Source organism: Hydra viridissima, unplaced genomic scaffold, assembly GCF_058129835.1.
Source record: "Hydra viridissima isolate aposymbiotic clone 2 unplaced genomic scaffold, HvirCarnegie_v1 scaffold_6, whole genome shotgun sequence".
In the NCBI taxonomy this organism is placed as follows: domain Eukaryota; kingdom Metazoa; phylum Cnidaria; class Hydrozoa; order Anthoathecata; family Hydridae; genus Hydra; species Hydra viridissima.
Window position 1 is genome coordinate 7245239 of NW_028324305.1, and position 16910 is coordinate 7262148.

Sequence of the window (16910 nt, forward strand, 5' to 3'; positions counted from 1 at the left end):
ATACATACATACATACATACATACATACATACATACATACATACATACATACATACATACATACATACATACATACATACATACATACATACATACATACATACATACATACATGCATACATGTGTTCGAGGGTTCACTATCCTGTTGAAATCTCTAATTTTTTGGGATTGTTTCTTCAGCATAAGATGAAAAATTATTTCAGCAGAATTAATGTTTCGGTTGATCTCTTCGGTTAACTTATCTTCGTGTGTAGAGAAAATTCCATAAATTATTCCACTTCCTCCGCTGTGTTTTAAATCATTCCACTTCCTCCGCTGTGTTTTAAATCATTCTACTTTCTCCGCTGTGTTTTGCAGTTGGAATTTGCTACCAAATCTCGTGCCAATAGGACGTCGTACAAGTTGTCTACAATCAGTTCCAAAAAAAATAAAAAATCTTAATCTTTTGGAGCGGGGTGATCGTGTTTTATCATTTCTCATTTTGCTGTTTCTACGAACTCAAAGACTCTAGAACACTGCCGAGGAAAATTCCGCTCGCCATTTTTATAAATTGGAATTTCGAATTAATTTTCAAATTGTTGAATCAATTGAAAAGTTGAAAAGAAATTTTAGTTCCTCACTTTTAAAAGCGTGATTCAACCAATAATATATATCAAGTAGATGTCTAACTTCACAAAAATTCCGTAAAGAAAAAGCGAAGCAAGTTTTTAAAGCTTTTAATGCCGGTAGCCGTTTTATTTAAACTGACAATACTTCATTTTTGTTTTGCTTTTATTTATAATTGCGTCATTTCAGACGGGCAAAACAAACCTGGCTGGCAAAAAATTTGCTTCACTGCGGAAGCGCGAGTTAGTTATCTAGTTAATATATATAATTGGATTCAACTTTCTAATCATCCACGTTTTCTTTTTTTGTTTTTAATAAGGAACTAGTTCTTGAAGCCCCAAAATTTTAAGGCATTATTTATTTTTATTTAGCACTAAGTTACTTTTCGATAAGAAACTTATTTTATTAAAAGTTCGAGGAATATTTCCAAATTTGTATTGTGTTCAGGAATAAATTTGAGGATTATATTACATTTAATGATGGAATTCAAACATGGGCGCCGGCAGGATTTTTTACAAGGGGGGGGGGGGGGTAAAAGAAAATTCAACAGTGATATTTCAAAAACTACATAAACGCATCAATTAATCAAGTCATTTTATTAGACCAGTGACAAAAGAAAATTAAAGAAAATGTAAAAAAAAAAACATAAGAATTAAATCATTGTTATTCAGTAAATAGAAATTGTAGTCGTCTGCGTTCACTGTCAAACTTATTTACAATTTGTTCCATAAATTCAGATTTTCTGGAGCGTATTTTTTCACGATGCACGCTCAGCATGCAAAGCCCAGACAAACGCTCATAATGCTAATGCTAAATTATACTTAATAATGCTAATTATATAATAATATAATGATTAGTTAAAAAACGTTAAATGATTTATTAAATACAAATCAAACATATTCCAAAAAACAAAACAAAAACTAAAATACAGCAGTTTAATGCAAATTAATCAAATTAAATATATATAATCATAGCAGCCGAGAGAAATTTTGGGCCCTGGGGAAGTTTTCTTAAGGGGCCCTCATTATGATCAATTACATACCCAGGGCTAAAAGAAGCGTGCTCTGGTCATTGAAAATTAAAAATTAAAGTTAATTAAATCTTTTAAAAGTCAAAACTATTTAAATCTTTTAAAAATTATTTTAAAAAATTATTTGTACACACACGGGGCCTCGGGAATCTTCCCCGCCCATTCCCCCTCCCCCCCCCTTTGGCGGCCATGTATATAATTATAATAATTAACATTTAGCTAGCAAAAAACACAAGGTAATAGTATTACTAAAATGAATATAACACAATAAATTGAAAAAAAAAATAAATAGAAATACAATACAAACAAGAAACATTTTGCCAACAAACAAAAAAACAACAGCATAAAAAAGTAAATGAAACTGACACATTAAAAGATAATTTAAAAAATTTGATCACTGCATCCAATTCTTTCTTCGTTAGTTCGAAGTTTATTTGTTTGAGTAAAAGAACTTTGTAATTGTAATTTGATTTCTTTTTTATTATTATTATTATTTCCTTTATTTTCTTTTTTTTTTCTTCTTCTCTTCTTTTTGGTTTCTATACTTCTCCTTTATCTATTATTATTTTTTCTATTTATTCCTTTTTTATTTTTCTATGATGTATTTCTATCATTTTTTTTTAAACTTTCATTCAAACATCTTTTTTTTAAAATATAAAATATGCCTTTATAAAAAAGCTTCCGCCATCGTGAAAGTTATTGCATTTGATAGTAATATTTCATTTAAACTGTAGTCATTTACATTACGGTGAGTAAACTATAAATGAGTTAAATTGGTGAGATATCGAAATAAAATCTTTTAACAGTTAAAAGAAATTATGTGAATATTAAAATTTGTTATTTTGCTTTTCCAGGGGGGGGGGGGCAACTGCCCCCACTTGCCCCTGCCTGCCGGTGTGGTAGGCAGGATTGACTTAACGGTAGCGCACACTGTATAGTAAGCCGTACCGGAAGGTAACAAACACTGTACAGTGCTCGCTGCCTAGGTACAAATCACTATACAGTAATTCCTACCGGCCAGGTATCAAACACTTAACTCAGGTATCATGTACTAACGGCAAAAAAAAAAAAATACTTATTGTTTAAACTTATTAATTTTTCATAACTTTTATAAGATTATATGATAACTATACTCTAAGAGTTTTTATAAAAGGATGTCCTTCATGGATTTGACTAAGAAGATTACCTTTCAGGGTTTACGTGGTCCTACTACCCTTGCCGACATGTAATTTGGGGGTTTTTTTTCAGAGTTTTCTTTTTCTTAAGTTGACTTCATTACGGTTAAGCAGTTTCATTTGCCTCATAAAGCAATTTGTATCAGATTACATGTTTCCAGTAGAAGAGGGTGGCCTGACCTGAGTAGCTAAATCAATTCAAATGTCTTATTGCTGTTTATAACCGCAATGTTGGTATAAATCTTTACAAATAAAATATACTTTTGAAAAGACCGCTTTTCACTCTTCTTGACCCCTGGAGTTGTTAGCCCCTCGCTTCTTGAATTTTTCTTTGCTTTAATAATTGCTTGCAGTGTGACTATTTTCATGAATATACTTTTGTGAGAATCCATGAGCGTAAAACTCGTTATATAAAGCATTACTTTAATTGACGCACAAAACTTATCTACATTTTTAATTTTTTCATTTAGTAAAATTTCTAGGTTCCTAGACACGCTTTTGGCCCCTAAAATTTCGTAGTTCCTTAACCACAATACCTGTCAATGGTAAAGGCAGGATTTTTGAAGATTACCAATCTGAGTTGAGGTTGGCTGTCTTCTAAAACTTCAATTTTAATAATTAACTAATTGGTAATCTGTGTTGCCATTTTAAATCAAAACAGGTGTTTTTAAAAAAAATGAGGTAAAAGAGTTCAAACAAAATGAGGGAAAGGAGGTCAACTAAAACGAGGGAAATGAAGTCAACCAACTGCATGACAAGAAATTGCTAATGTTTTCCTAAATCAAATAATTTTATTGTTAAAAAAACAAATCTAAACTATTAAAAATAAATAAAAAATTAAGAAATTTTCACTGAAAGTCTTTACAGAAAAAAGATAATTTCCATAGTATTTTAAATTAACCTCGCTAATTTCAATTTCTTGCTTGCTAAAACATTATCAAAACTTAAAAAGGGAGATAATAAACCTAATAATCTTAAAATAATCTTAAAACAAAGTCAATAAAAGATAGAAATATATACAATAGAAATATTCAACAAAAACACAACTTAATGAGAACAAAAATCAACCAACAGATATATCAGATATCTCATCACATGTTTTTTGAACCATTTCAATTTCAGATCTTTTCTTGAAAAGTTTCATGTTTGAACCATGATGCTTGGTACGAAGTGTTTCACCATTCTTTTGTTTTAACTGATAAAGTCCTTTATCAATAAATATTTCTATTACTTCATATGGGCCATCCCAAACACATTTTCCTTTATCACCCTTTCTATCAGCTCTTCTAAGATTATAAACAAAAACTTCATCGCCTATATTGAATTGGATTTGGTTTTTATGACGTTTTTCATAGTCCTTCTTTTGTCGCAATTGAGATTTCTTTATATTTTTTGCTACTTCATCATAAATTATATATTGAATGCTTTTAATTCGTTTTAAGTTTTCGTGCAAATCAGCCTGTTCCAAAATACCTTAAAATAAAAACTAAATGAGTTAAGTAAAATTTAATAAACTAAATTCATTCATTATTAAAATAAATACCTTCTTCTCTTTCTAAATCAACAGGTACATCATGAATTAAGCTTTGATCATCTTTTATGCAATGTATGGGTAAGACTGGCTCCCTTGCATACATAACTTGAAAGGGAGTGACACCTGTTGACTTATGGCGAGTTGTTCGAAATGCAAACAGTATGCCATCTAATGAACAAGGCCATTTTTCTTGCTCTCCATTCAGGACTTTAAGCATAGAACCCTGTATAGTTCTATTAGCTCTTTCAACCAGACCATTTGCTTGAGGATGGTAAGCAGAAGTAATACGTTGACAGGTTCCAGTAAGATTTAACAAATTTTCAGAAACTTTATTACAAAATTCTTGACCTTGATCATTAATTTGAATTGATGCACAACCATGACGACAAATGAGTTCATAAAGAAATCTGGATACCTCTTCAGCACTTTTGTTATAAATAGGCTTTGCTTCGATCCATTTTGAGAAGTAATCAACAACTACACAAATGCCAATGTAACCTTCTGGATTTTTAGGAAGACTACAGAGATCAACACCAATTTGATGCCATACTTTTGTTGGAACTGGTATTGGATGCAACTCTGGAGAGACTTTTTTCATTTTTGAATTTGATTTTTGACAAGATATACAAGTGGCAACATAATTTCTAACATCTTTATTCATATTAGGCCACCAATATCCTGAATCAATCAATTTCCATATTGTTTTATCCCTCCCTACATGTCCACCTATAGCCTTCGATTCAGTTGATGTACCTAACCCATCATGTGCTGCTTTTTTGTACTGATCACGAGATATTTGATCTTTGACGACAAATAAAGTCTCTGGACCAGAAGTAACTTTCATGATTTTTCTATATTTGTAATGTAACATACCATTAACAATTACAAACCTGTCACTTTGTTTTTTAAAGTTTGTTTTATTACCTATGTTTTCTCTTCCTTGTAAATGTTCAGGAAAAATTCCTGATAATAAATAATTCTCAATCTCACAAAAGTTTGGTTCTTTAATTATTTTTTCAGATAATTTTGAGTCATCGACCTCAGTTGAATTTATTTCTTCCATTTTATACTAAAATATAAGTGTTTATAGCACATACATGTCTATAACATATCCATGTCCATAACACATAAAATGTAAAATATAATTATGATAAATGTAGAATAAAATGTAAACAATATTGAAAGAAATAATTTAAAATGCTCCCATAATTATTTAATAGAACGTTATAGAATGATTATCACTTTAAAACAGCTATAAAATCTAGTATTTAATAATCTTAATTTGATCTAAAAAAGTTACTACACAAAAAAAAAGTTATAATTACTAAATTTCAAAAGTTTGATTTTAAAATTTTGTTTAAACTATACGGCTAGTGAACATATGTTTTTCGTATCTTTTTCCAAGTTTGATACTTTTTTTTATGACATTTACAAGACGAAAATAATATGTTAAGTGTTCGGTACCCATGTAGAGTGTTCGGCACCTAGGTAGGAATCACTTGTCAAGTGATCGGTGCCGTCAGGTAGGAGTTACTGTACAGTGATCCGTACCGGTTAAGTACTTCGTACCTCCTACACCGGCGCCCATGAATTCAAATAATTTTAGTTTACAACTGAAAAACATTTTATCTTATTTGTTGGCATATTATCAATTTTACAACTGCAAAACATTTTTATTTTATTTGTTGCCAGGTTTTCAAAGTGTATTTTATTTACTTTTTCTCTTTATTGATAATCTGAAACTTAAGAAACTCTTTAGAAGCTTTTAGTATTAGAGTTGTAAAAAATTACCCTTAAAATAAGAAATTTTATAGTGCTAGCTCATTTGCATGATTTCTTATGAAAAAAAAATGTGTATTGGTTTTTATGATAAAATTTATTAATGGCCAGCCAAAGGGAATGATCTTAAAATAGCCAGTTTATTTTTATAAAAAGTAATAAATTTTGTGTTGTTATTCAAATCAGCGATTCAATAATAAAATCAATAAAAACCAATCCATAAAAAAAATATAAAAGGAAGAGGTCCTACCGAGATTTGAACTCGGATCGCTGGATTCAAAGTCCAGAGTGCTAACCATTACACCATAGAACCACATTCCAATTTAAAATACATAATTATTAAAACTTTTATATACCACATGTAAATGTTTTTGATTTTTTAATATTCATAAAAAGTTAAAGGTTAAATCTAATAAAAGTAGAGCTTGACAAAAAATAAACAAATAAAAAGAGAGGGGTAAAAAAATGTTTAAAACAACATTCTAACGATTGTTTAGCTTTATTTAAAAATAAATTGAAAAAAGATATCTTTTCCTTGACTTCATAATTAAAATGTTTTAACTTAATTTTTTTATTTGTAAATTTAAATTTTATTTATAAATTAGTTTAATTCTTTTATTTTTTGAAATTTCGGAGAAGTTTCCTTGGCGAAAGAATTTTGCCTTTACTAAAATTTGCTCAAATTCATGGTTTGTGGATTTAGTCAACTAACTTAAAAGTCTTTTAATGAGGAAAAAGTTTAATAATAGTATGATTATATATATATATATATATATAAATATAAATATATATATATATATATATATATATATATATATATATATATATATATATATATATATATATATATATATATATAATGTATGTATATTAGGGGTAGTCAATTTGAGGAAATTTTCAAATCTAAAATACCATACACTCTAGATTTGGGGAAAATGTTAAAAAAACAACTCCCAAAAAATTTTAGCTTAACAGGTCCACTTTATCCTTACCCCCTAAGCACTTTTTAGGAAAAAAAATTCTCAAAAACCATCAAAAACAGCCGATTTTGCAGGTCCAGGGGGAAAGTTAAATGAAAAAAATTTGAAATTTTTTTTTTTTCTGGGATGTTTATTTTTACCTATATATTTTAGTAAAAATACAAGGTCTCGTAGTTTTTAAAACAAAAATTTTTTTTTTGTATTTAGATTTGAAAACTTTACAATTCTTGATAATAGTTTCATATTATTGGATTAAGTTTCAAAAGCAAAGAAATTCAGTTGTGTTTAAGTTCATTTTCACCCCTTTTCTTCCTCTCAAGTGAAGATAAGCTTTCTGCAAATTTACTTTTAGAAAGTTTATTTGAACGTCTTCCAGGTGTTCTGAAAGCACAACGAACTTTTTCAACAGTTAGCAATGTGTTATGTTTATCTTCCTCATTATTGTATCGGTGAATAAATTGCTGCATCATTCCAGCAGATCTTTCTGAATGATCATTTACTACAATTAAAGATTTGGCATTATTCTGAAAGCTTTCAAAAGCAGATTGAGTAAACCAAAACTCAGGGGAAAGCGAAAGCCAATCTTTTATCCTTTGTTCCTCTAATCCAATTCTATCAAACATTAGATATGAAAATTCATCAATCAAAAGAGCAAGTGAAAAAGGATGTTCACTAATTTCGTTTCCCATTTTTGTTTTATCTTTTATATCTATTTTTGATTTGTTTTTGGTATTGTACCATGATGAAATCGGCGTTTTAAAAGTTAAAATTGCTTTTGCAAGATTTGCTTTCTCTTCAAATGACATATTATCATCCAACAGAACAAGAGTAATCATTGTTGAATCTAAATACCAACTATGTTTGTAAAAAGAGTTTAAAATTGCATCGACAGCATCTGGTTTGGCACAAAGTTTTCAGTACTGTTGCATTTGGTGTATTGCTTTTATATCAAGAAAGGGAGCTCTAATAGCGTCATTAGCCTGTAAATACCATTTGGCATAAAAGCAAACTGTAAATTCACTTATTAGCCTGATTTATGTCTTGAGTTTATTGTTCTGGTTTACAAACTCAAGATGGCTGGAAAGAAGCTGTAGCTTTAGGTAGTAAAGTGCTTTGAATAAGAACCTAGCATGATGAACTGCTCCAGGTTTTCTTAGTGTTAATGAAGAAGAAGAAAGGTAAATTACGACGAGTTCTGCAAGCTCCTTTCTATCATCTCTGATAAAATCTTTATTTTCTTTTCCCTTTGTAATATATTCGTGGCAAAAGTTCAAAGACTCTTGCGCAGCTTTCTCAAGAATGGTTCCCCTTACTACTTTCCAATCAAACTTTATCAGTTCTGTTTGGTTGTAATTAAAATTTTGGTTGTAATTTTCAAAATTTGTTTTTAATTTCTTAAAGATGGGATTATCTGTTCCTTTGGAATGTTCATGTAATATTAAGACGACTACATTCTATATACGTTATGTATTTCATCCTCACGTTCATTCGCTTTTACAATTTAAATATCATTTCTTAATTCATTGTGCACAATGAATTATGCACAACGAGCCATATATAGTCATTGAACTACATATTCATTGTGCACAATGAATTACACAATGACGCAACTACAGTTCATCTGAAACAAAATTACAAAAATGAACCATTCTTAATTCACATACATGATGTCTGCATGCAATAAGTAAAAGATATTTGTCTATATTGTTGGATATTCTAATTAAAGAACCTTTCTTTAACCCAGTGTTACTTGCAGTTGTATCAAAACATATTCCTCCTACTTTGGATTCAAGGTTATACTCCTTAAGAATGTTCATAACACCATTGCACTGATCTTCACCAGAGGATGATGGTAAAGGAAGTACTCCAAGCAAGTGTGTCTCACCTTCAATATTTACGAGTACAGCTAGTCTGTCAGTTTTAATTTTTTTTCCTTTGTTTAGTTCAATTAATGTTTTGCCATCAAAATGCACTATGCATGGGTATGGGGATTCATTCAATGCTTGTTGAACATCTTCTTTTGATATCATGCATATATTATGATTTGCATGTTTCATTTTTCTAGCTGCTGTAGACTGGCTACATTTTAAATCTGTCAGATCAGCTCCTGATTGAGTTAGAATTGCACCTGTAACTTTATGTAAAACACTTGGAGAAATATCACTGATTGTAGCCATTAGAGCTACATTACCAGCAAAAACATCTATGGGAATTTCAGCAGTGACTTTTTGTTGTGAAGGTTTTCTTTTAAACCACTCTCCAGGATCAAAATCAGTATCACTCAAGGAGTCCTCACTAGTATTTTTATTATTCTCAACATTAGTTGTACCCTCTAATTCTTTACACCGTTGTTTCACTGACTGCTTTCTCTTTCTGCTACTCTCCATTGCCTAAAAATGTAACAAAAAATTCTCTACTCATTAGTTTAATTTAATTATACGAGAGATTGAAATAGTGAGTGAACATCGTTTTTTTGGTTCAGCTATTTTTATTTTAAACCGTCTTAAGTGGCATGTAAATTGTAAGTAAGTTGGTTAGAAAGCCTAGCAATCTTTTGTTTTTTGGTTTAAAAGAAATACATACTATTTTTCTGTACTTCTTATCTTCTGATCCAAGCATAAGTCTTCTTTCCCCTTCTTGGTCCTCAAGAGACTCCAAATCCTCAAGCTTGTCTAAATCAGATCTTTTTTTGTCATTTTTTATTGTATTCCTAAGATCAGGAATGCCAGCCCAGAATATTTTGTTCAGGTAAACTTTAAAATCTTGTTGCTTTGCCAAATCTGCAGCGGATCCCCTTTTTTCATGCTTCTTAAGTTTTGAATATTCATTGTCCAGATTTGAAAGATTTTTCACTAGACTTTGATCATTTAGTATAAAAAATCCAGCTTTAATCCATGGCGCTTTTACCTTGGCCAAAATACAATCACATTTACTTTTTATTGCACATCTTTCAAAGTTTTTCTGAGGAGGACAAGCAAGAATAGTGGCTTTTTTTGATGTTCTTGGGAAAAATGATTGGTTGTAAGCTAAGTGCTGCAGTATTTCCATCCCTGTTGGAAGCTGACAGCTTTATTTAAAAAAAATAAGAAACAAAAAGTTTAGCTAAATTTTTTAGCTTAAGAGATTCTAAAACTAATTATTACCTTTAATGGCTGGCTTTGCTTTTTCGATAATGAATAGTTTTTTTTAGATCTTAGTGTTCTTTTACTTCCTACTTTCTGACCACACTCTTCTTCTTTATACATACTTAGATTAATCTATTTAACTTTTACTGACCTAAAAAATCAAACTTAAAATAATTATTGTAAAATAATTTACAACTATAACAAATGGAACCGTTCAATTGTTCTTTAAGCTACTAAAGCTGGGTCTCGTCAAATCTCCACCTTATAGAAATTACTAAATTTTATTGTAGATTTACATTATTAACTAAAAAAGTAAAAAATATTTATTTTGGATATATAGTTATAATCCTATGTCAGTAACAATACGGTAAGTATGTTATCAAATATTGTAATTTTTTCAAATCTAAATACAAAAACTTTTTTTTTAAAAAAGTTATAATATTGTAATTTTTTCAAATCTAAATACAAAAACTTTTTTTTTAAAAAAACTACGAGACCATGTATTTTTGCTAAAATATATAGGTAAAAATAAACATCCCAGAAAAAAAAAAATTTTTAATTTTTTTCATTTAACTTTCCCCCTGGACCTGCAAAATCGGCTGTTTTTGAGAATTTTTTTTCCTGAAAAGTGCTTAGGGGGTACAGATAGAGTGGACCTGTTGAGCTGAAATTTTTTGGGAGTTGTTTTTTTAACATTTGCCCCAAATCTAGAGTGTATGGTATTTTAGATTTGAAAATTTCCTCAAACTGACTACCCCTAATGTATATGTATATGTATTGTGTGTGTATGTATGTAAAATTTTATGTTTTTTCACCATGGGTTACACTTTCACTAATTTCTAAAGTTGGCCAACTTTCATGGGCTTGTTTTTTTTGTTTTTTTCAGATAAAAGAAGAGATGTTAAACCACCTTTGTATAAAAGACGGTTTTGGTATTTTGAATCATTGTAAAGATATACTATTTTGAACTTTAGACTGAAAATGCCATTTTTTGGGCAAATATTCTTCATTAAGGATATTTTAGTGGTACTTTTTCCTAAATAATTCAAGTTATAGTGGAGGACATTGGCTGAAATTTGCTACCTGACCATTTTTGAGGGTGGTGAATCCAAAAATAAAGAGAAAATAACCCATTTCAAAGTTGCAGAATGTTGCAAGTTTAAAAAGCGCTTACGCTGTGAAGCAATATCGAGACACTCGTTGGCGTCTTGTTAAAACGAGCAATGCCTAAATTGCAAAAAGAAGAAATTAAATCATGTAAAAGTTATTATTTTTTTTGTTGTAGCATTTACATTATCTAATCTGTATTTAAACTTTTAAATATATTTTTAACTTCAAAAAAGTAATTATTCTTATATTTTAGTGTCAGTAATGCTCGAATACAACGACCATAAGTTTAATTTGGACGCCCACCAGACGTCGTAATTCGTCCTAAAAGTGTCTAAAAAGGACGTCCGTGGACGTTTAATATGGATGGGCGAAGGGTGTTTCATTCGGAAGTCTACTGGACGCCCATTGGACGTACTAAATAGACGCCCTATGTCCAATTAGGACGTCCGCTGGACGTCGTTGGATGCCCAAATGCCAACTGTAATTACAGTACCACCAACACTTTCACATGGTGATTTGATATGGCTTGCTGCAAAGAACTTCCAGATGCAACTTACCAAAAAATCTTCAACATGGTGACATAAATTATGAAAATGTCTGTAGCTTTTATAGCTTTGTTGCTTTTTCCTGAACAGCCATCAGAAAAACAATGAATTTTTGTGATTATGAGACAAAGATTAGTCTTGATATAATCAATTGTTTGATGCATAACTTCATGGATAAATCCAACATCATGGTTTAAATCATCTGAGATTATTCAAAAAGAAGATGGCCCCAATTTCTCTTTCATGTAATAGATGACAATTGGTTGAAGGGAAGATTGTTTTTTGCTCCAATGGTAGCTTTGTATATCATCTTCTACTACAAAAGTGTAATTCTCTGCAAAATCTACCAGAACAATTGCCTCATCAGGACTAATTGTCTCTTTAAGATGCTTTGGATAGCTTGATTGTGACTTTGTGAATAAAAGTAATGAATAAAATTATTTTATCAAGCTTTTCACACAGAAGCTCAATGAATTCACTTGATTGAAGCTTCATTGTTAATAGGTCAATTCTATGTGTTGTTATTCACTGTTTGAAATCTACTGTTGATAGTTCATTTTTATCACTTTCACCATTTTTATATTGCTCTTCTGGATCCTCATCTTGTATCAGATACTGTTGTAAGAAATGTTGGGCAGCTTGTATGCTGGGACAACTGTTGCATCGGTGAAACATGCAAACTTTCGATTCTCTGCTGCAGACAGTCATTTCAATGATTTCATAGTAGGTATTTAATCTGAAACTGTAGTTTTCTTGCAACAAATCGATGAGATGACAACAATATTCTCTTCAAACAAAAACCTATGTAATGGAAATCTGAGGGGATGAGCGGAAAATTTTAATTTTTTGTTCTACTTTTACATAAAATTACCCTAATGCGTGAAACTTTAAGTAATGCTAAATAAACCTAGCTAATTATTTTGTTTGTATTATAAAAAAATATGAACTTAGAGCTAAAAAGCTCAACAAACAAAACAAAATCATAGTTTTTTAGCTACCTCAAGCCTTCTATAGGGCTCGAGGGGTCCCTTTAACACAGGATCCGATGCGGCCGCGTACTCGTATTCTTCCAAAACTATTTTCCTTCGCTTGCCTCCTTGCACCAAAAAAATGATCTTCACATTAAACTTATTAAGTCTTTTTAGATTTTTGAAGAAAGAAAATCATATTTCTAGTGTTCAAAACAAATTTAAATTCTTAGTTTAAATTTTTTTAATAAAATATAAATTTTTTAGAGAATGGCATATGGGTTCTATGGTGTAATGGTTAGCACTCTGGACTTTGAATCCAGCGATCCGAGTTCAAATCTCGGTAGGACCTTCGTATTTTCATTGTAAAACCTCAAAGTTTTTTGGTCCCAAAGTCTTAATGCTGGCATTTGGTTTTTTGGTTTTTAACAAATAATAACAATTAAAATAAAAATTAATGTAAAAGTTATTTAAAATAAATCTAATTTAAAATAATTTATATATTCAGACAAGCAAAGTTACAGGATTTCGAAAAAAAAATTGCGTTACCTCGCAAACCTTAGAGTTGTTTTATTTCAACCTTTAAGACATGAAGAGAGTTGCCTTTCGATTTAAACCAATTTAATTTGATTAAAACAAATTTTAACACACAATTTTAAGTACGAATATAAACATGTCATAACAAAAACCTGGCTGTTTTAAACGTATGAAGAGTTTTATTTTAATAAACTTTAGTAAATTTGATTTATATTAAAAAATTGATATAGAAATTTGTTCTTTATTCATTATTATTCGTTAAAATAAAAGGAAAAACCAAACACTAACGCTTGATAATGACTTTTTTCGTCTAAATAAAGTATCCACCTATAGTGGTTGTAAATGGGCTCACTCCACTTTAAATTTGGTCGCGATTGCTGATATACTGATCTCAAAGTATAACTGGATAGCGTATTGAATTGTCTTTTTCAAAAAAATTTGAAGCCAATGTTGGCCTCCTAAGATGGCGGCGATGGGAGCTCTTAGCGGTGTACATTTTATAAGGCTTTTTACAGAAATATGAAAGAAAATAATTAAACAAAGTTTTGAAAGAAAAACTTGACTATGAAATAAAGTTTTAAAAGTTTTAAAGAAATGAAATGATTTCCCAAAAAAATCAGACAATTAAAGAAGTTATTTAAATATTAAGGTACAAAATATTCGATATACTTTTTAAATGCAATTTACGACTAAATAATATTTATGCATAATTTATTTACATTTTAGTTCTTAGTTACCCAATGCAGTGTGGTAGCAGGTTGATAACATAACTGTATGGTAAGCGGCAGTGGTGTCTACTTACAATTTTGACAAATTTTATATTTTCATTTTTTGTAGCAAGATACCAGATATGTTCATGCTGCATGAGCTATTAGCTGAGTGTTGTGAGTATACACAACTCAGGGGTTCCTTCCTGGATTACTAATACATAAATTTAATTAAAGGATATAATATTTAATAAGAATATTAAATATTTAGGAAGTTGCATCCTTTCAAACCATTTCGCGAGGTTAGAATTATTTTGTTCTATCTCCAAATTTAAAAGTTGGGAGAAAGTTTTTGATTTTTCTAAAAGTAAAAATTATTTAAAATTTTAGCTTTAATTTTTAAAGAAATTATAACTTATGCTTTAAATAATTTATGTTTAAGCAAATTATTTAGAAAATCATAGAGAAATTTTAAATTTTGAGTGCCTGTTTTAGGTCTTTACTTATTTATTTCGCATATAAGAGGTTTCAAACAATTTTCTATATAATATTTGCTAGTAATGGTGTCTCCCTTTTCAACATAACCCAAATGAACAATACCTGTTGTTTTGAAGAAGATGTAGAACATGTTTTTTGGCTGAAACCTGTCGCATCTTACTATAGTTCTTGGACTTTCACCTTCATCGACCCAACTAGCGTTAGCCAACTTGTACCCAACTTGTCTCAAATAAAACCATGACTCATCCCCTGGAATAATATCACAGTCTCCATGGGCTGTTTCTGAAAAGGGCTAAATTTTCCTTACATGCCTCAACTCTATTCTTGCGATTTTGATCGGTTAACTCGTTGAGTATCCAACGTGATGTTAGTTTTCTTTTTTTAAGTGCGTTGTGAACGATTTCGTTGAATATAAAACGATTAATCGATGTCAGGGCTTCAATTATATCATGTGTTGCATGCGGATTTTCTTCAATAATGGCTCGCACAGGTTCAATATTCTCAGCTGTATACGTAGTTTGAGGCTGCCCTGAGCGAGAATCATCTTCGAGACTCTCTCTACCATCTTTAAATAAAGTAGCCAATTTGGCAATTGTACTATATTTTGGAGCTTGGTCACCACCCAGCAAGCACACAACGTTGAAACAACGTTGAAATAACGTTGATCGACGTTGATCAACGTTATTTCAACGTTGTTTCAACTTTGTGTGCTTGCTGGGCATGAACTAAAACCAGCTCATTGGTTATGGCTTGTGCTGAAACTTCAAGTAAAGCACGGGTTTTAGTATATGTTCGATATTCAAATTTTTCCATTTTTAAATTTTTTCTTTTAAACGTATATAATAAAATTTAAATAACTTTTTTAATAAACATTCAAAATATTTCAACAAGTGCTTAAAATGTTCATAATTAAACACAGTTTAAAATGATATGTAAACATTTAATTATTTCCTGTCTCATTGTATCTTTATAGATGAAGTTCTACGAACTTTCCTAACAACCTGAGTACAAAATATTACTTTTTAATATATGTTATTTTACTTACATATTAGTCTTTGTAATATTCCAAAGACAGAGGAGGTTTAATTAAACCAACCAAAAGTGTTGTTATTATATGCGAAGAAACTGAAAGATGTTTCCAAAGGTTGCTTGCCTCAATAAATGGCAACCCTCCAAATGAAATAGGAATTCAAAATGCCATTTCTAGTGCTGTTTTGAGATCAGTTGATTACTCAAAAATATTTAATGAACAAACTTCTCATATGTTTGACTGCTATAACTGATAACCATTTATTTGCACTGATTAAACTTTTTTCAGAAAACTATGCAAAAATACGTTTTTATCACCTGGGTAAAGAACAAAATGCCAAAATAACTGGAAAAAAGCTTAGGAAGCAATTAACAAAACTTATCATATTCAAAAACCAAGAAAAATATTTTTATGATATATATATATATATATATATATATATATGTATATATATATATAATAACTCTAGAAGGAACCTCTAAGTTGTGTGTAATCACAGCGCTCAGCTAATACACGGCGATCTTTCGTATATAGATTTTCCTAATATCCGTGGATCTAAAAATTACCGAATAGTGAAACAACTCCATGTAACCTATTTAAAATGTCATATACAATGCGAATTCACCTTACTTTGTAAACATAAACTTGTGCGTTATATAGTCAGAACGTTGTTATTTTGTTTTCAAAAAAAAATGTTGTTTTGACGAAACCATGCAAATAAAATTCACTTTTAAGATTATCGACGTTCGGGGGCATTTAAAAATACTCACGAAGGAACTAAGGAATTTCGATTTTTTTTTTGACAATTAGGAAAAATAAAACCTGTTTTATTAAGAAAAGTAGAAAGAGAAAGGTTTGTTATTTTTATTATGTAGAATTTACTATTTAAAAAATCAGTCTTACTTTAGAACTTTTAGCCAAATGCGTCACAAGATTCCAGGTCTGCAAAATTATTTTACTTTAAAGAAATTATCTGTATCTGTATGCGTATCTGTATTTTGTTTAAATAAATAACGAAATAATTTCTTTCTGTATTTTGTTTCGTTTTATAAAACTTGGTGTTCTTACTTTTTCTTTCTTTATTTGAAGTAAATTTTTGATATCTCAAATCGTAAACGAAGTTTACAAAAATTAAGTTATTTTCTATAATTTCAAAGTAAGTGAAGAGAAAATAAGGTTATGGTTCTTCGAGCTGTAATAGTATAATTGGAATTAATTAACTATTAGTAATTAATAGTTCTTCTTATTTAGATGAAAAAGTTATAATGGGATAGTGTAGTGAATAT

The 16910-nt window shown here is 29.9% G+C and overlaps 2 non-coding genes and 1 pseudogene across 2 annotated transcripts; 1 reads left to right on the top strand and 2 right to left on the bottom strand.

Moving 5' to 3' along the window:
- Positions 1 to 6365: 6365 nt before the first annotated feature.
- Trnaq-uug (transfer RNA glutamine (anticodon UUG)) lies at positions 6366 to 6437 on the bottom strand. Its single transcript has one exon. It is a non-coding gene; the product is annotated as a tRNA-Gln (tRNA).
- A 942-nt stretch (positions 6438 to 7379) lies between these two features.
- On the bottom strand, positions 7380 to 12592 carry LOC149886818 (uncharacterized; annotated as a pseudogene).
- Positions 12593 to 13132: 540 nt separating this feature from the next.
- Positions 13133 to 13204, top strand: Trnaq-uug (transfer RNA glutamine (anticodon UUG)). Its single transcript has one exon. It is a non-coding gene; the product is annotated as a tRNA-Gln (tRNA).
- Positions 13205 to 16910: the final 3706 nt, after the last annotated feature.